The following is a 20,593-nucleotide window of genomic DNA, read 5'->3' on the forward strand; positions in this document are numbered from 1 at the left end:
ACTATGAAGAAGAGATGGCGGGCCCGGATTCCGACAAATGTGTAGGATCAAAAGTATGTCTAGAGGGGGTGATTAGACTACTTGACCAAATAAAAACTTAAACTTTTCCCAATTTTAGTTCTTGGCAGATTTTAGCTATTGTAGGACAAGTCAAGCAATCATCACACAATTCAAGCAAGCATGCAAAGAGTATATTGGCAGCGAAAAGTAAAGCATGCAACTTGCAAGAATGTAAAGGGAAGGGTTTGGAGAATTCAAACGCAATTGGAGACACGGATGTTTTTCCCGTGGTTCGGATAGGTGGTGCTATCCTACATCCACGTTGATGGAGACTTCAACCCACGAAGGGCAACGGTCGCGCGAGTCCACGGAGGGCTCCACCCACGAAGGGTCCACGAAGTAGCAACCTTGTCTATCCCACCATGGCCATCGCCCACGAAGGATTTGCCTCACTAGCGGTAGATCTTCACGAAGTAGGCGATCTCCTTGCCCTTACAAACTCCTTGGTTCAACTCCACAATCTTGTCGGAGGCTCCCAAGTGACATCTAGCCAATCTAGGAGACACCACTCTCCAAGAAGTAACAAATGGTGTGTTGATGATGAACTCCTTGCTCTTGTGCTTCAAATGATAGTCTCCCCAACACTCAACTCTCTCTCATAGGATTTGGATTTTGTGGAAAGAAGATTTGAGTGGAAAGCAACTTGGGGAAGGCTAGAGATCAAGATTCATATGGTAGGAATGGAATATCTTGGTCTCAACACATGAGTAGGTGGTTCTCTCTCAAAACATATGAGTTGGAATTGTGTATGTGTTCTGATGCCTCTCTCCACGAATGAAGAGGAGGTGGAGGGGTATATATAGCCTCCACACAAAATCCAACCGTTACACACAGTTTTCCAATCTCGGTGGGACCGAATCAACAAACTCGGTCGGACCGAAAAGGTAAACCTAGTGACCGTTAGAGATTTTCGGTGGGACTGACATGCAACTCGGTAGGACCGATATGGTTAGGGTTTGGGCATAACGTAATCTCGGTGAGACCGATTACACAAACTCGGTGAGACCGAGTTTGGTAATAAGCTAACCAGAGAGTTCGTCAGGTAAACTCGGTGGGACCGATTTGCTCTTTTGGTGAGACCGAAAAGTTACAAAAAGGAAACGGAGAGTTTACACTGCAATCTCGGTGGGACCGATTCGCTCTTTCGGTGAGACCAAAAAGTTACGAAAGGGAAACAGAGAGTTTGCAATCCCATCTCGGTGAGACCGAGATCCCTATCGGTGGAACCGAATTGCTAGGGTTTGGCAGTGGCTTATGACAAGTGAAACTCGGTGGCGCCGGATAGAAAGAATCGGTAGGACCGAGTTTGGCTTAGGGTTTAGGTCATATGTGGATATGGGAAAGTAGTTGAGGGTTTTGGAGCATATCACTAAGCACATGAAGCAAGAGGCTCATTAAGCAACACCCCATCCCTCCTTGATAGTATTGGCTTTTCCTAAAGACTCAATGTGATCTTGGATCACTAAAATATAAAATGAAGAGTCTTGAGCTTTTGAGCTTGAGCCAATCCTTTGTCCTTAGCATTTTGAGGGTTCCACTTTCACATCCATGCCATGCCAATCATTGAGCTTTCCTGAAATAGTCATCTTGGAATAGCATTAGCTCAATGAGCTATATGTTGTTATGAATTACCAAAACCACCTAGGGATAGTTGCACTTTCAATCTCCCCCTTTTTGGTAATTGATGACAACATATAGATCAAAGCTTCAACAAATGATAATAAGCATGAAATATATCGTTGCTTTGAGAAGTATGTGACAAGTAAGAGCTCCCCCCTAAATTTGTGCATATTTAAAATTTGCTTTGGACTGCAAATGCACAAAGAGTTAGAGTCATGGGTTGCTCTTCCATGTCACATACATCTTGGTGGAGCGCTTAAAATGATAAGAATGAAATACATGCACTCATCACCAAGAATAGTGAATGATCACATAAGATAGATAAGATGATAATATTAAGCAAACATTAAGTGTAGCTTATGATCAAACACATGATCATCAATGTCTCACGAGCAATGACATAGTATCTCACACAAAAGCAAACAAAGTTCGAAAAACCACCAAATAAAACAAGAGAGAATAAAAGCAACACTCTCTCTCGAAGCCTATGATCTATACATTTTCTCCCCCTTTGGCAACAAGTTACCAAAAAGTTCCTAGAAAATGCATAGTGCTAAGTCGACACTCAGGCTTGATCTTCAGGTGGTGGTGGAGTCCGGAGCACTCCAAGGACGAAGCCTTCTGTAGACATGGTCGGAGTCGAGGCTGAAGTGGACGCTGGAGCTGGTGGAACTAAGGCTGTAGCTGGTGCAGACGCCTCTTCTTCTTCATCCTCATCAGAAGAATCTCTCCTCATGGAAGGCTTGCCAACAACTTTGGTAGTGGTAGTTCTGGCCCTCTTCTTTTTCTTGTCCTGGCCAATTTCTTCCTCTTCAGATTCCATAGTGAGTTTCATAGTTTCCTCAGGAACAGCCTTCCTAGGCTTGGAGGTAGGAACTCTCCTAGTAGGTGCCTTTTTGTGCATTCCTGGCTTGATGGCTGCAGCTGAGCCATACTCTTTCTTGAGCACAACTCTCTTGGAAGTTGCTTCCTCTTCTGCCACATAATCCTCATCTTCTAAGTCTGAGGTTCTCTTCTTTCTCTGTCTTGTGGCAGCTTTAGGCAGATTGCTAGGGGTGCTCCTGCTGCCATCATCTGAGGAACTTGAGGGACTAGTGCCCTCACTCATCTGCACTTGCTGCTCTAACAAGTTCTGGCTATCACTTTGGTCTGACATGATGCAAACTCTGACTGCTGACCCTGTGAATAGGTTATAGATGAGATAGAGTGGATAAGCATCACAAAATGCAGATATTTTTGCAAAAGAATAATTCAAAAACTTAGTTTTAGTTTCCCACTGAAAGCATCTCGGATCTACCGATTTCTAAACTCGGTGATACCGAAGCAGTTTTGGCACCTAAACTAGTGAACTCGGTCAGACCGAGTCACAGTTCGGTGGCACCGAGACTGCTAGGGTTTCACAGAGTTCCAAAATCTGTCACACCGATAAGTAATTTTCGGTCAGACTGAGTCTCACTTGTGCAATGGCATAAGCCAAATTGGTGGGACCGAGTTTTTCAACTCGGTGGGTCCGAGATGGTTTCGGCGGAAACCTAACCCTAAAATTTTCGAATTAAACATAATCTACGAGTTCATTGGCTGGATAGAAGTTTAACAAACGTGGCAAGAATCATGATGATCACAATGTGCTAAGAATCGGATTGGGGAATAGCACAAAGATCGAGTCCATACCCTAGTTCGGCGGAGACTCGCTACGGCGGCAACGGCGGGGTTGAATTTCCGTTGACGGCGACGGAGACCAGCGACTGGAGGCGGCTGGCGGCGAGGAGACGATCCGGAGACCAAGTTGGCAGAGCAGGCTATCGCGCGGGCGAAGGGGTTCGGAGAAATTTCCAAATTTTTGCCCGTGACTATATATAGCCCGACCCTGTCGGTGTGACCGAGTGGAACAACTCGGTGGCACCGAGATGCAAAACTGTATACAGTTGTTGCAACTCGGTGTGACCGAATGGTTCAAATCGGTTGCACCGAGATCGAAAACCTAGATCAACTTAATGATCTCGGTAGGACCGAAAGTAGGGTATCGGTCAGACCGAGAATCATAAAGAGGTTTTGGAAGTTTAAGTCTATGACGAATCGGGGACTCCGAGCGCTCCTCACACAGAGTGGTTCGAATCTGACTTGATCAAATTTTGTGATGTAGCATGAATAGAGTTTGAGACGAGAAAAGCATAGATAGCTAGAGGAGGTTCTTAGGCATTCTTGTCCATCCACTTGGAAAAAGGAAATAAAACCAAACAATCAAAACAACAAGTGGATGTCCTTGAATGAGTAAAATACGCAACCAGCATGCTCACACAATAAGATGGCAAATGAAATATGTGACAAGGCATGCACAACCAATTCTAGCATCTATCAAGCAATTTGCGATGACAAGGTCATCTATATATGAGTATATTGACTTAGGAGTCAAGTGAGAACACTTGATCATAGGTCATACTCATCGTTTAAGCTCAAGTGGGGTTACCACTTTTACATAAAGCATTGTTGTGTTCACATCTTTAGAGTTGCTTTAGCTCAAGTCTTAGAGTAAAGCTCCCCCTAGATGTGATATCCCCCCTTAGAGGGATGAACTAACCACGGGTTTTGTCGATGATGACTTCATGTACATGTTGAAGATGTGGATGCTCAATGTTGATGTAGATCACTTGGAGCTATCCATTTGAGTGAATTGCACTTTCAATACCTACATGGGTTACTCCCGCAAGGAACAAACAAGGATATCCATAGACATAGAGTGATGCACACACAAGATGATGTCCATGAAAACTTTTAGATTACCTTGTCCCTTGTCTTACCAACAAGAGGGTTTGTGACTCCTTGAACTAGTGCAAGATGTGGAAGTTGATTGCACTTGTTCTTGCCAAAATGATAAGAGTGAAGTATGTTGGCGGAGTCATCCTCAAGAACTCTCTAGTTCTTCTTCTTTTGGATCCACACCATCTTGATGGGAATCCTTGGAGTTGTAGTCGTACTTGATGAAGTGGAACTTGAAGTAGTCTTGGGAATCCACTTGACTAAGGTCTTAGGAGCTTCTTCAAATGCATCAATTTCCTCTTGAAGCTTGTCCTTGCCTTTTTGCTTGTAGTCTTGTGGTGGAAGATCATCTTGAGCTTGTGTCCCCTTGAAAGAAGTATCATACTTCTATTGTTGAGGAACAAACTTTGTCTTGGGGTATTGATCTTCTTCCCACTCAACTCCATTGGCATTGAACTTTCGTTCAAAACCAACACCTTGATTCTTCCGGTGCATTCCTTGCTTGCGCACAATTTCCTCGAATTGCTTACTCCCGGCAAGGCTTTTGTACACTCCTTTCTCTATAATTCCCTTCAATAAGCTATTTTCTTGCTCAAGTGTACCTTGGCTAAGAGAATCATTAGTGGAATCAAGAGAACTACTAGAAGCAACAATATTGGATTTAGCATGATCATTGTTACTGCTAGAGGAAGAATCTTTCTTGTTCTTGTTACTAGACTTGACTTGAGGCATGTAAGTGGATAAGAGTAAACGCTTGGCAATGTAAGAAGAACTTTTCTTGCGGAGATCATCATTGATTGCTTTTAATAACTCATGCTCTTGCTCAAGATTGAGCTTTTCAAAGCGTAATTTCTCATGAGCTCTTAAAAGTTCTCGATGATCTTCGAAGATAGTTTCATGAGCTAACTTAAGAGTGTTTAGTTCTTTAGTTAGAGCCTCAATCTTCTCCTTATCATTGTCATTCGTTTTAGCATGATTAATTGACGTTTCATCATAGTATTCATCACTAGAGTTGTCAACAAGCAAATCATCACCTAACAAGTCATCTTCATCACTATTGAAATCAACATACTCGGGGTGTGTTACCTTAGGACCTTTGGCCATGAAGCATCTTCCAATTCCTTCATTTGGTGAGTCAAATATGTCGTAGGAGTTGGTTGACACAAGTGCTAGACCGGCAACACCTTCATCTTGAGTATCTTCGGAGTCGGAGTGATAACTTCTCTCGGAGTGGCTGTCGGATTCGGAGCCGGATACCCATTCACCAACATGAGCTTGATGTCTTCGTTTTGTGTAGCTCCTTGATGATTTTTCCTTCCTTTCCGAATCCTTGCTTCTCCATGAGTATCTTCGTTCATAACGATCATCTCTACTCCTTCTCTCTCTTGGTGGTGATTCTTTGCTTCTTCTTTTTGGAGAATCTTCTCTTCTCTTGTAGGGAGCCGTACACTCATTGGAATAGTGTCCGGGTCTTCCACAACTATAGTAGTTTCGCTCTCGACTAGAAGATCTTTTGTCATTGTAGGACCTTGACTTGAAGCTTCTATCTTTGCTTCTACTCTTGTAGAACTTGTTGAAGTTCTTCACCATTAAGCTCAATTCTTCATTGAAGTTTTGTTTCTCACTTGATGATGTAGGGGCTTCACATGAGGCTTTGTAGGCACCACTTGATTTGTTGTGAAGTTCCTCTTTATCCTTAAGTGACATCTCATGAGCAACAATTCTTCCAATCACCTCCGTTGGCTTGAGATCTTTGTAATTGGGCATCATTTGGATCAATGTGCACACGGTATCATATTTTCCATCCAAGGCTCTTAGAATCTTCTTGATGATGAATCTATCGGTCATCTCTTCACTTCCTAAGCCGGCAATCTCATTTGTGATGAGAGCAAGCCTAGAGTACATTTCAGCGACACCTTCACCATCCTTCATTTTGAACTTGTCAAGTTGACTTTGAAGCACATCCAACTTGGATTCCTTAACGGAGTCGGTACCTTCGTGCATATCAATCAAAGTGTCCCAAATTTCCTTTGCATTCTCAAGACGGCTGATTTTGTTGAATTCTTCGGGGCACAATCCGTTGAAGAGAATATCACAAGCTTGAGCATTGTATTGCAACATCTTCAACTCATCCGCGGTAGCTTCACGGTTTGGTTCTCTCCCATCAAAGAAGTCACCTTGCAAACCAACACACACAAATAGCCCAAACGGCGGGGTTATGTCCAAGAATATGCATTTTCATTTTATGCTTCCAACTAGCAAAATTAGTACCATCAAAGTAAGGACCTCTACGGTGATAATTTCCCTCGCTAGACGCCATACTCTCCTAGGTTGTGAAACCAAGGCTATGACCACCAAAAGCTATGGAGATCAAAGCAAATGGAGACCAAAGCTCTGATACCACTTGTAGGATCGAAAGTATGTCTAGAGGGGGGGTGATTAGACTACTTGACCAAATAAAAACTTAACCTTTTCCCAATTTTAGTTCTTGGCAGATTTTAGCTATTGTAGGACAAGTCAAGCAATCATCACACAATTCAAGCAAGCATGCAAAGAGTATATTGGCAGCGGAAAGTAAAGCATGCAACTTGCAAGAATGTAAAGGGAAGGGTTTGGAGAATTCAAACGCAATTGGAGACACGGATGTTTTTCCCGTGGTTCGGATAGGTGGTGCTATCCTACATCCACGTTGATGGAGACTTCAACCCACGAATGGTAACGGTTGCGTGAGTCCACGGAGGGCTCCACCCACAAAGGGTAATGGTTGCGCGAGTCCACGGAGGGCTCCAACCACGAAGGGTCCACGAAGAAGCAACCACCTACGAAGGGTCCATGAAGAAGCAACCTTGTCTATCCCACCATGGCCATCGCCCACGAAGGACTTGCCTCACTAGCGGTAGATCTTCACGAAGTAGGCGATCTCCTTGCCCTTACAAACTCCTTGGTTCAACTCCACAATCTTGTCGGAGGCTCCCAAGTGACACCTAGCCAATCTAGGAGACACCACTCTTCAAGAAGTAACAAATGGTGTGTAGGTAATGAACTCCTTGCTCTTGTGCTTCAAATGATAGTCTCCCCAACACTCAACTCTCTCTCATAGGATTTGGATTTTGTGGAAAGAAGATTTGAGTGGAAAGCAACTTGGGGAAGGCTAGAGATCAAGATTCATATGGTAGGAATGGAATATCTTGGTCTCAACACATGAGTAGGTGGTTCTCTCTCAGAACATATGTGTGGGAATTGTGTATGTGTTCTAATGGCTCTCTCTGCGAATGAAGAGGAGGTGGAGGGATATATATAGCCTCCACACAAAATCCAACCGTTACACACAGTTTTCCAATCTCGGTGGGACCGAATCAACAAGCTCGGTCGGACCGAAAAGGTAAACCTAGTGACCGTTAGAGATTTTCGGTGGGACTGACATGCAACTCGGTAGGACCGATATGGTTAGGGTTTGGGCATAACGTAATCTTGGTGAGACCGATTACACAAACTCGGTGATACCGATTTTGGTAATTAGCTAACCAGAGAGTTGGTCAGGCAAACTCGGTGGGACCGATTTGCTCTTTCGGTGAGACCGAAAAGTTACAAAAAGGAAACGCTGAGTTTACATTGCAACCTCGGTGGGACCGATCCGCTCTTTCGGTGAGACCAAAAAGTTACGAAAAGGAAACAGAGAGTTTGCAATCCCATCTCGGTGAGACCGAGATCCCTATCGGTATAACCGAATTGCTAGGGTTTGGCAGTGGCTTATGACAAGTGAAACTCGGTGGCGCCGGATAGAAAGAATCGGTAGGACCGAGTTTTGGCTTAGGGTTTAGGTCATATGTGGATATGGGAAAGTAGTTGAGGGTTTTGGAGCATATCACTAAGCACATGAAGCAAGAGGCTCATTAAGCAACACCCCATCCCTCCTTGATAGTATTGGCTTTTCCTAAAGACTCAATGTGATCTTGGATCACTAAAATATAAAATGAAGAGTCTTGAGCTTTTGAGCTTGAGCCACTCCTTTGTCCTTAGCATTTTGAGGGTTCCACTTTCACATCCATGCCATGCCAATCATTGAGCTTTCCTGAAATAGTCATCTTGGAATAGCATTAGCTCAATGAGCTATATGTTGTTATGAATTACCAAAACCACCTTGGGATAGTTGCACTTTCAAAATGGCTGGAAGCCATGAAATCCGAGATAGGATCCATGTATGAAAATGAAGTATGGACTTTGACTGACTTGCCCGATGATCGGCGAGCCATAGAAAATAAATGGATCTTTAAGAAGAAGACAGACTCGGATGGTAATGTGACCATCTATAAAGCTAGGCTTGTCGCTAAGGGTTATCGACAAGTTCAAGGGGTTGACTACGATGAGACTTTCTCTCCCGTAGCAAAGCTGAAGTCCGTCTGAATCATGTTAGCAATTGCCGCATGCTATGATTATGAGATATGGCAAATGGACGTCAAAACGGCATTCCTTAACGGTTATCTTAAGGAAGAACTGTATATGATGCAGCCGGAAGGTTTTGTCGACCCTAAGAATGCTAACAAGGTATGCAAGCTCCAGCGATCCATTTATGGGTTGATGCAAGCATCTCGGAGTTGGAACATTCACTTTGATGAGATGATCAAAGTGTTTGGGTTTATGCAGACTTATGGAGAAGCCTACGTTTACAAGAAAGTGAGTGGGAGCTCTGTAGCATTTCTCATATTATATGTAGATGACATACTTTTGATGGGAAATGATATAGAACTTTTGGACAGCATTAAGGCCTACTTGAATAAGAGTTTTTCAATGAAGGACCTTGGAGAAGCTGCTTATATATTAGGCATCAAGATCTATAGAGATAGATCAAGACGCCTCATAGGTCTTTCACAAAGCACATACCTTGATAAGATATTGAAGAAGTTCAATATGGATCAGTCTAAGAAGGGGTTCTTGCCTGTGTTGCAAGGTGTGAAATTGAGCTCAGCTCAATGTCCGACCATGGCAGAAGATATAGAAGAGATGAGTGTCATCCCCTATGCCTCAGCCATAGGGTCTATTATGTATGCCATGCTGTGTACCAGACCTGATGTAAACCTTGCCGTAAGTTTGGTAGGAAGGTACCAAAGTAATCCCGGCAAGGAACACTGGACAACGGTCAAGAATATCCTGAAGTACCTGAAAAGGACTAAGGACATGTTTCTCGTTTATGGAGGTGACGAAGAGCTCGTCGTAAAGGGTTACGTCGATGCTAGCTTCGACACAGATCTGGATGACTCTAAGTCACAAACCGGATATGTGTATATGTTGAATGGTGGGGCAGTAAGCTGGTGCAGCTGCAAGCAGAGCGTCATGGCAGGATCTACATGTGAAGCGGAGTACATGGCAGCCTCGGAGGCAGCATATGAAGCAATTTGGGTGAAGGAGTTCATCACCGACCTAGGAGTCATACCCAATGCGTCGGGGCCGATCAAACTCTTCTGTGACAACACTGGAGCTATTGCACTTGCCAAGGAGCCCAGGTTTCACAAGAAGACCAGGCACATCAAGCGTCGCTTCAACTCCATTCGTGAAAATGTTCAAGATGGAGACATAGATATTTGTAAAGTACATACGGATCTGAATGTCGCAGATCCGTTGACTAAACCTCTCCCTAGGGCAAAACATGATCAACACCAGAACTCTATGGGTGTTCGATTCATCACAATGTAACTAGATTATTGACTCTAGTGCAAGTGGGAGACTGTTGGAAATATGCCCTAGAGGCAATAATAAAAGGATTATTATTATATTTCCTTGTTCATGATAATTGTCTTTTATTCATGCTATAATTGTGTTATCCGGAAATCGTAATACATGTGTGAATACATAGACACCAACATGTCCCTAGTAAGCCTCTAGTTGACTAGCTCGTTGATCAACAGATAGTCATGGTTTCCTAACTATGGACATTGGATGTCATTGATAACGAGATCACATCATTAGAAGAATGATGTGATGGACAAGACTCAATCCTAAACATAGCACAAGATCGTATAGTTCGTTTGCTAGAGTTTTTCCAATGTCAAGTTTTTTTTCCTTAGACCATGAGATCGTGTAACTCCCGGATACCGTAGGAGTTCTTTGGGTGTACCAAACGTTACAACGTAACTGGGTGACTATAAAGGTATACTACGGGTATCTCCAAAAGTGTCTGTTGGGTTGACACGGATCAAGACTGGGATTTGTCACTCCGTATGACGGAGAGGTATCTCCGGGCCCACTCGGTAATGCATCATCATAATGAGCTCAAAAGTAACCAAGTGTTTGGTCACGGGATCATGCATTACGGTACGAGTAAAGTGACTTGCCGGTAACGAGATTGAACGAGGTATTGGGATACCGACGATCGAATCTCGGGCAAGTAACATACCGATTGACAAAGGGAATTGTATACGGGGTTGCTTGAATCCTCGACATCGTGGTTCATCCGATGAGATCATCGAGGAGCATGTGGGAGCCAACATGGGTATCCAGATCCCGCTGTTGGTTATTGGCCGGAGAGCCGTCTCGGTCATGTCTACATGTCTCCCGAACCCGTAGGGTCTACACACTTAAGGTTCGGTGACGCTAGGGTTGTAGAGATATTAGTATGCAGTAATCCGAAAGTTGTTCGGAGTCCCGGATGAGATCCTGGACGTCACGAGGAGTTCCGGAATGGTCCGGAGGTGAAGAATTATATATAGGAAGTGCAGTTTCGGCCATCGGGAAAGATTCAGGGTCACCGGTATTGTACCGGGACCACCGGATGGGTCCCGAGGGTCCACCGGGTGGGGCCACCCATCCCGGAGGGCCCCATGGGCTGAAGTGGGGAGGGGAACCAGCCCCTGGTGGGCTGGTGCGCCCCCCCTTGGCCCCCCCCCATGCGCCTAGGGTTGGGAACCCTAGGGAAGGGGGCGCCTCCACTTGCCTTGGGGGGTACTCCACCCCCTTGGCCGCCCCCCTAGGAGATCCCATCTCCTAGGGCCGGCGCACCCCCTAGGGGGCCTATATAAAGGGGGGAGGGAGGGCAGGAACACCCCAAGTCTTGGCGCCTCCCTCTCCCCTGCTACACCTCTCCCTCTCGCAGAAGCTCGGCGAAGCCCTGCTGTGATCACTGCTGCATCCACCACCACGCCGTCGTGCTGCTGGATCTCCGTCAACCTCTCCTTCCCCCTTGCTGGATCAAGAAGGAGGAGACGTCATCCGCTCCGTACATGTGTTGAACGCGGAGGTGCCGTCCGTTCGACACTTGGTCATCGGTGATTTGGATCACGGCGAGTACGACTCCATCATCCACGTTCTCTTGAACGCTTCCGCTCGCGATCTACAAGGGTATGTAGATGCACTCCCCTCTCGTTGCTAGATGACTCCATAGATAGATCTTGGTGAAACATAGAGAATTTTTTTTGTTTTCTGCAACGTTACCCAACAGGTTCACACTTTATTCATGGTGCTTTCTATAAAATGCTTGCTAAATATGATGTTAATCATAGAATTGCATCTCCTTATCACCCACAGTCTAGTGGTCAAGTAGAGTTGAGTAATAGAGAGCTCAAATTAATTTTGCAAAAGACTGTTAATAGGTCTAGAAAGAATTGGTCTAAGAAACTTGATGATGCATTATGGGCTTATAGAACTGCATACAAAAATCCTATGGGTATGTCTCCACATAAAATGGTTTATGGAAAAGCATGTCACTTACCTCTCGAACTAGAACATAAGGCATATTGGGCTATTAAAGAGCTCAACTATGATTTTTAACTTGCCGGTGAAAATAGGTTATTTGATATTAGCTCACTTGATGAATGGAGAACCCAAGCTTATGAAAATGCCAAGTTGTTTAAAGAAAAAGTTAAAAGATGGCATGACAAAAGGATACAAAAGCGTGAGTTTAATGTAGGTGATTATGTATTGCTATACAACTCTCGTTTAAGATTTTTTGCAGGAAAACTTCTCTCTAAATGGGAAGGCCCCTATGTTATCGAGGAGGTCTATCGTTCTGGTGCCATAAAGATCAACAACTTCGAAGGCACAAATCCTAAGGTGGTAAACGGTCAAAGAATTAAACATTATATCTCAAGTAATCCCATAAATGTTGAAACCAATATTATTGAAACCGTAACCCCGGAGGAATACATAAGAGACACTTTCCGGAACGTTTCAGACTCCGAAAAGGAATAGGTATGTGGTACGGTAAGTAAACCGACTCCAAAACAAATTTTAAGGCAATATTTCTCCGTTTTGGAATATTTAGAAAAATAGAAAAATAAGTAGCAGTCCAGGAAGGACACGAGGGCCCTAGGAGGGTGGTGGGCGCACCCTACCCCCCTAGGCGCGCCCCCCTACCTCGTGAGCACCTCGTGTGCCTCCCGGACTCCGTTTTCTTGCACGTTACGTATTTTGGTCGGTAAAAATTCATTATATATTCTCCCGAAGGTTTTGACTCTCGTATCACGCAAACGTCCTCTGTTTTTGTTTCGAGCTGTTTTTCTGACATATCTAGGTTATCATGACGGCCCCAAGTGCCACCAAGGACAAGTTCTTCGAGAAGGTCATCAACCCTTACCTCGCGGAGGTGCTGCGACACCCTCAAACCATTGAGTTGCGTGATGAGTTGCTACACATCCGCGAGGAAGAGGAACCAAAGGGGACCAGAAGCATAGAGACGAGGCTCGAAGCATTGGAGCAACAAGTTTTCAAGTGCCAGGGGATGGTGGAGCATGGAATCAATGCCAGCCACACGATGCTCGATCACTAACAATTACAAGCCAAATGCCAAGAACACCGAGGAAGCCATATTCAAGCTATATGAGAAGATCGAGCACCTCCAAGCCCAAGTCTATGACCTTTAAAACCAAAACTGTGAGTATGAATATAGATTCAAAAGAATGAGTTTGGCTGTAGATTTGAGGATTCCGGAGACTCGGTCATCTTTCTATGATGGTGAACCTATGCCTTGGAAGATGGATGACAAGCCCGCATCATCAACAACACCTCCGCCGTCTCCTCCAACAAAGAAGAATTGAGTATCTGGGTATGGGCACTCCCCTTGGCAACTGCCAAGCTTGGGGGAGGTGCCCCGGTATCGTATCACAATCACAACTCTTATCCTTACCATTTTTCTTAGTTCAATCCTATTAGTAGTATCTTGATCTAGTAGAATAAAGTTTATGGCATGATCTAGTTCTGGGTTTTTCTTTATGATCTCTCTATGTAATCGAGTCCGTGAGCTATATATAATAAAGATTAGTGTTGAGTCAAGGGCTTGATTATTTTGCCATGATCTTGGGTGAATAAAAGAAAAGAGAAAAAGAATAAAAAGAAACAAAAAGTTCATATTGATCTTATTGATAGTAATGACTTCACATAGAAAGAGTATGATGATTAAAAGTTTTTGGGAGTTGGCAGACATAGCTTTGGTCATTGTTGCAATTAATAGGAAGTAATAAGGAAAGAGAGGTTTTCACATATAGATATATTATCATTGACATCTTTTATGATTGGGAGCACTCATTAAAATATGACATGCTAAAGAGTTGATGTTGGACAAGGAAGACAACGTAATGAGTTATGTCTTTCTTATATCTGAGATAAAGTATGTTGTCATGGATCCTCTAACTTGTTGAGTTTGCCTTTCCCCCTCATGCTAGCCAAATTCTCAGCACCAAGTAGAAATACTACTTGTGCTTCCAAATACCATTAAACCAGTTTTGCCATGAGAGTCCACCATATCTACCTATGGATTGAGTAAGATCCTTCAAGTAAGTTGTCATCGGTGCAAAGCAATAAAAATTGCTCTAAATATGTATGATTGATTGGTGTGGGAGAAATAAGCTTTATACGATCTTGTGATGTGGAAGTAATAAAAGCGACGGACTGCATAATAAAGGTTCATATCACAAGGGGCAATATAAAGCGACGGACTGCATATATCCAACCATAAAAGCGCATGGCAACCTCTGCTTCCCTCTGCGAAGGGCCTATCCTTTATTATTATCTTCTACCTTATGTAAGAGTCATGGTGATCTTCAACTTTTCTTTTTCATTTTATCCTTTGGCAAGCTCAGCATGTTGGAAAGAACATGATATATATATATATATATCTAATTGGATGTAGGGGAGCATGAACCATTATTGTTGACATTACCCTTAAGGTAATAGGTTGTGGGGCAAAACTATAAGCCCCTATCTTTCTCTGTGTCCGATTAAAACTCCGTAACCACAAGTATCGCATGAGTGTTAGGAACTATGGAGGACTAAATGATAGTTGAGTATGTGGACTTGCTTTTTAGCTCTGACATAGACTCTTTCCGTTGTTATGATAAATTGCAATTGCTTCAATGACTAAGATTATAGTTTGTCGGAGCCCAATAAGGTTTATGATTTATACTTTTGCATTGTGAATAGATCATCACTTGAACATAAGTAATCATATGACAAAATCTATATATGTTGCTGGTATGAGAATAATCATGATACCTTCATGTCCGTATTTTATTTTTGTCGACGCCTCTACCTCGAAACATGAGGACATATTTATTGTTATCGGCTTTTCGCTTGAGGACAAGCGAGGTCTAAGCTTGGGGGAGTTGATACGTCCATTTTGCATCATGCTTTTATATTGATATTTACCGCATTATGGACTGTTATTTCACTTTATGTCACAACACTTATGGCTATTTTCTCTTATTTTAAAAGGTTTACATAAAGAGGGAGAATGCCGGCAGCTGGAATTCTGGTCTGGAAAAGGAGCAAATATTAAAGACCTATTCTGCGCAACTCCAAAAGTCCTGAAAATCCACAGAACGTTTTAAAAGAAATAAAGAAAAGTCCACGCCAAAGATGAAGGCCAGGGGGCCCACACCCTTCTCAAGAGGGTGGGGGGCGCCCCCCCCCTAGGGCGCCCCCCTACCTCGTGGGCCCCCTGGTGGCTCTCTGATGCCCATCTTCTCCTATATGAGGTCTTTCGATGAGAAAAAAATAGGGAGGAACTTTTCGGGATGAGACTCCGCCGCCGTGAGGCGAGGAACCTTGGCAGATCCAATCTAGAGCTCCGGCAGAGCTGTTCTGCCGGGAAAACTTCCCTCCCGGAGGGGGAAATCATCACCATCGTCATCACCAATGCTCCTCTCATCGGGAGAGGGCAATCTCCATCAACATCTTCACCAGCACCATCTCATCTCCAAACCCTAGTTCATCTCTTGTATCCAATTCTTGTCTCAGAGTCCGGGATTGGTGCTAGTAGGTTGCTAGTAGTGTTGATTACTCTTTGTAGTTGATGCTAGTTGGTTTAATTAGTGGAAGATCATATGTTCAGATCCTATATGCATATTTATTACCCCTCTGATTATGAACATGAATATGCTTTGTGAGTAATTACGTTCGTTCCTGAGGACAAGGGAGAAGTCTTGCTATGAGTAGTCATGTGAATTTGGTATTCGTTTGATATTTTGATAAGATGTATGTTGTCTAGCCTCTAGTGGTGTTATGTGAACGTCGACTACATAACACTTCACCATTATTTGGGCCTAGAGGAAGGCATTGGGAAGTAATAAGTAGATGATGGGTTGCTAGAGTGACAGAATCTTAAACCCTAGTTTATGCGTTGCTTCGTAAGGGGCTGATTTGGATCCACATGTTTCATGCTATGGTTAGGTTTACCTTAATGCTTTTGTTGTAGTTGCGGATGCTTGCAATAGAGGTTAATCATAAGTGGGATGCTTGTTCAAGTAAGAACAACACCCAAGCACCGGTCCACCCACATATCAAATTATCAAAGTATCGAACGCGAATCATATGAACGTGATGAAAACTAGCTTGACGATATTCCCATGTGTCCTCGGGAGCGCTTTTCCTATTATAAGAGTTTGTTCCGGCTTGTCCTTTGCTACAAAAGGATTGGGCCACCTTACTGCACTTTATTTACTTTTGTTACTTGTTGCTCGTTACAATCTATCTTATCACAAAACTATCTGTTACCACTTTTTTCAGTACTTGCAGAGAATACCTTGCTGAAAACTGCTTATCATTTCCTTCTGCTCCTCGTTGGGTTCGACACTCTTACTTATCGAAAGGACTATGATAGATCCCCTATATTTGTGGGTCATCACCCACCCTTGTGGACGATGGGTGCCCCCCCTCTGGTACTTCTTTCACCCAATATCTTTTATATATTCTGAAACATGCTCCCGTGAAGTTTGAGGACTTTTGGAGATGTGCATAACATGGCTCTAATATTTGCTCCTTTTCCAGCCCAGAATTCCAGCTGCCGGCATTCCCCCTCTTCATGTAAACCTTGTAAAATAAGAGAGAATAGGCATAAGTATTGTGACATAATGTGTAATAGCAGCCCATAATGCAATAAATATCAATATAAAAGCATGATGCAAAATGGACGTATCAGCTCCCGTCTGGTAATTCACTTCACCAGTATTTTTTATATATTCTGAAAATATTCTCTTTAAATTTTCAGCTCAAAATCCGAGAACTTTTATTTCTACACAAAAACAACACCATGGCAATTCTGCTGAAAACAACGCCAGTCCGGGTTAGTTCCGTTCAAATCATGCAAATTAGAGTCCAAAACAAGAGCAAATGTGTTTGGAATAGTAGAGATGTTTGGGACGTACCAGTTTGTCATGCAGATGGTGCTAGGTGAGGCTGCGTTTAAATAGTGGGTGTCGTCTAGCCCAAGTGGCGGTTTGTGGCAATGCGGGCGACAGCGTGGGTATCTCGTACGTTGCGCCTATTTAATGTCGGCAAGCGGACAACGGTCATTTTGAATGCATTAGATAGTCATCCAATACCGTCCATTCCGGCATTAACATGCACGGAGACTTGGACACGGCGCAGGTGGTGCTCTCGGCCGGCGCACCGCTTCAATGCCAGCTTTAGCGAGAGGTCACGACCACTTTGGGCCGGCATGAATGCGGCGCTTGCGCTCTAGACCAACATGAATGTGCGGTGATCGCTTCACACGGGAGAGGGCACATGAGAGGTTTATAGGTGGGTCCGGGGTGGCGGACACGTACGTGGTAGCGATCCAGACGCCCGCAAAGCCACCCTAGTTTGCGTCCGGTTTACAAGATTTCAGTCATTCGAACTGGCCCATTGACCGATGAGGTATCGTGTTGGCTAGCAAACTACGCACGGATAGCTATGTTCAGACGTATGCAATCATTTTGAGGGGAGATGACCTAAGTTTGGATGTCCCAAATTGTCAGGGACGTCATTTCTCTAAGATTCATGTTTTTCCTTTGCAACTAGACCTTCGGCTTTAGCAATTTCTTTTCATGCAGTCCTATCTATTTCACAAACACACCTTTTATTTCTCTGATGCGTCATTATGCGGTCCATTTCAGGTTCTATTTTTCATTGTTGATTAACATGATTAACAAGAATCATGAACCGATGCATTTTAGGGCATTGCTCCAACGTCGTCCATCAAAACTTCGCTAAACGTCCGGAACGTGCGGTCCTGACACTTTGTGCCCACCAATGTCGTGCATCAAACGTCCTCGGACCGTCCACACACCACAATTTTGTACACTAGAAGTAAAATGGAGGGGGGGTTAGTGGGCATCCGGACCTTTACCCCATAGGCGTCCGACAACCCGGACCCAACCAAAAACCTCGCCCGAAGCCCCGCTTTTGTCACTCCTTCCCTCCGACCTTCTCATGTATCTGTGTAGTCCGAGATTGATGCCACTCTTGTACCACTATTTCACAACCCATGCCTTGTTGGACCCCCGTCACTCCACTCAGGCACCAACCCCAACTTGCATATGCCTCCCTTCCACCCCTGGTTCGGGCGCTGCCCAGGTACCATCCTTCCCTTGCGCATTGTTGTCCATGGCCAGGAACACGCATCGGCAAGTGTTCGACCATGTACCATAGCCGAATTTATTCATGTTTTTATTGTTTACTAGGAAGTAAACATGATGGATTCGACCATGGGGGTACTTCTACGCCAACTTCATGGATTCGTGCTCCTTAGATGAGGACGAATATGAGGATGAAATGCGATAATGCGTGTAGTCATTGAATATTCCCAACGTGCGGAGGAGTATCTTATCAATTTCTAGGGATCAATCAAGGGGGCATCGTCTGATGAATAGACAAAGGGCAGTGGGCATATGATGCTGATGGACGACTAGTTTGTCCCCGATGCAATTTTCGGGTCCTTTTTTCGCTATTGATTCAGATGAGCCGAACTGTGTTCGATCGCCTCTACATTAGTGTACGGCCTTATGATGACTACTTCATCTTGAAATAAGGATGCTTTTGGAACCATTGGCTTCTCTGGTTGCCAAAAGGTAACTTACCATAATGATGCTTGCCTATGGTACGACTGCAGGTTCGTGGACGAGTACCTCTGGATTTCTGAAAGCACATGCCTCAAAGCCATGCTCAAATTTTCTCCCGCAGTGGTCAAGGTGTTTGTACCAGAGTACTTGAGAGAAACCAACTGCCCAATACATCGCATGGCTAAGGGCATCGTCGAAAGCTAGAGGGTTGCTAGGTATGCTTGGATCCCTGGATTGCACATATGTTCTACAAGGGCAATATCAGGGCCGTTACAAGAAGCCCACCATCATTCTTGAAGCAGCTTCATCACAAGACCTCTGGATTTGACACTCTCTCTTTCGAATATCCGGGTCTCACAATGACATCAACCTGTTGCAATGCTCCCCAAGTTTGCAAGGTTGTGTACGGGACAAACTCCTTTGTGTAACTATGCCATCAATGGCCATGACTACAACTCGGCTATAATCTTTGTGATTCTATTCATCCTTCACCGACCTTCATCTCTGAGCCAATGGGGTGAGAAAATATATTACTTTTCCCAAAGACGAGAATAAGCTAGAAAGGATGTGGAGAGAGCATTTGGAGTGCTCCAATCCTGTTTTGCAGTTGTTCGACAATCAGCAAAAATATGGGATGCAAAGACGTTGTGAAAGGTGCTGACAACTCGTGTGACCATGCATAACATTATTATAGAGGATGAGGGTGATAGAGCTTGCCACTATTTGGAATTTGAGTGCATGGGTGATCCTATTGAACTTCCAGAGCAGAATCTGGCGATGTTTGAGGATTTTTTATTCGAATGCATCAACAGATTTGGCATCGAGCAATTCATAAACAACTTTAGTATGATCTGGTTGAGCATTTGTGAGCGCTTCGTAGTGAGAACTAAAAGGATGTGTGAATAAGTTGATTTCAAATTTGATGGAATATTTGCACAACATGATTATGAATATAGGATGATATTTATCTTTAATTATTTTAAGTGCTCCAGAGATAGAAAAAAACAGGGGTGAGCATTTGTGAATACGATGGACGTGTCCACTAAACGTTATGGGTGTTCGATTTGATGGAAGGAGTTGGAGATGCCCGTAACATACGGAGGATCTTAGCTTGAACATTTCTTCACCAGTTTTCACATAAATAAATATAAAGACAAAATAAGAAGAGAGAAGTCCATGTTACCCCCTTTAATTTGCCTTAAGGTTTAACTTACAACCCTCAACTTTGATTAGGTTCAAGTTTCACCTTTTAACTTTAGAAACTGTACATAACACAACCTTGAGATGGGTTGATCTCACTTCGGTAGAGATCGTCATCAGCCAACTGTGGTCATGACCTACGTGACATACGTGCCACACCCCCCCTCCCCCAATCAAGGCAATGGCCATGTGGCGTGGATTCTCGTCTCGGTGCAGAGCCACCACCTATAGAAGGAGCATCCATGGCATGATAGATGCCCCGCAAGGCCAACATTACTGTTTTGATCTTTTAGAGCAACTCCACCGTGTGGCGACCCATTTCGTCCGCAGCTGTCTGTTTGAATCGCCGCGGAAAGAAATGATGGCCCAACGCGCCGGGTCATTTTCATATCGCGTCCGGGCGAACCCATTTTCAGCCTAAATTTGGCTGAAATGCGTCGGCGCGGATGCGAAACAGACACGTGCGCGTCCTCTTGGTGTCTGCCGCGTCCCCATGTGACGACGGGCCAACTACCACCCGCGTCTTTATTAATGACACGGGACGCCCGTGGGCCCATGCGTCAGCGACTGCGGGGCGTCCTTTGTCAATCTGAGGGGCCCGTCCTCATCCTCTTCCGCCCTGTCCCCATCTAGCCACCCTCTGCTCCCCC

The sequence above is a fragment of the Triticum urartu genome, chromosome 4 (assembly GCF_003073215.2).
Source record: "Triticum urartu cultivar G1812 chromosome 4, Tu2.1, whole genome shotgun sequence".
In the NCBI taxonomy this organism is placed as follows: domain Eukaryota; kingdom Viridiplantae; phylum Streptophyta; class Magnoliopsida; order Poales; family Poaceae; genus Triticum; species Triticum urartu.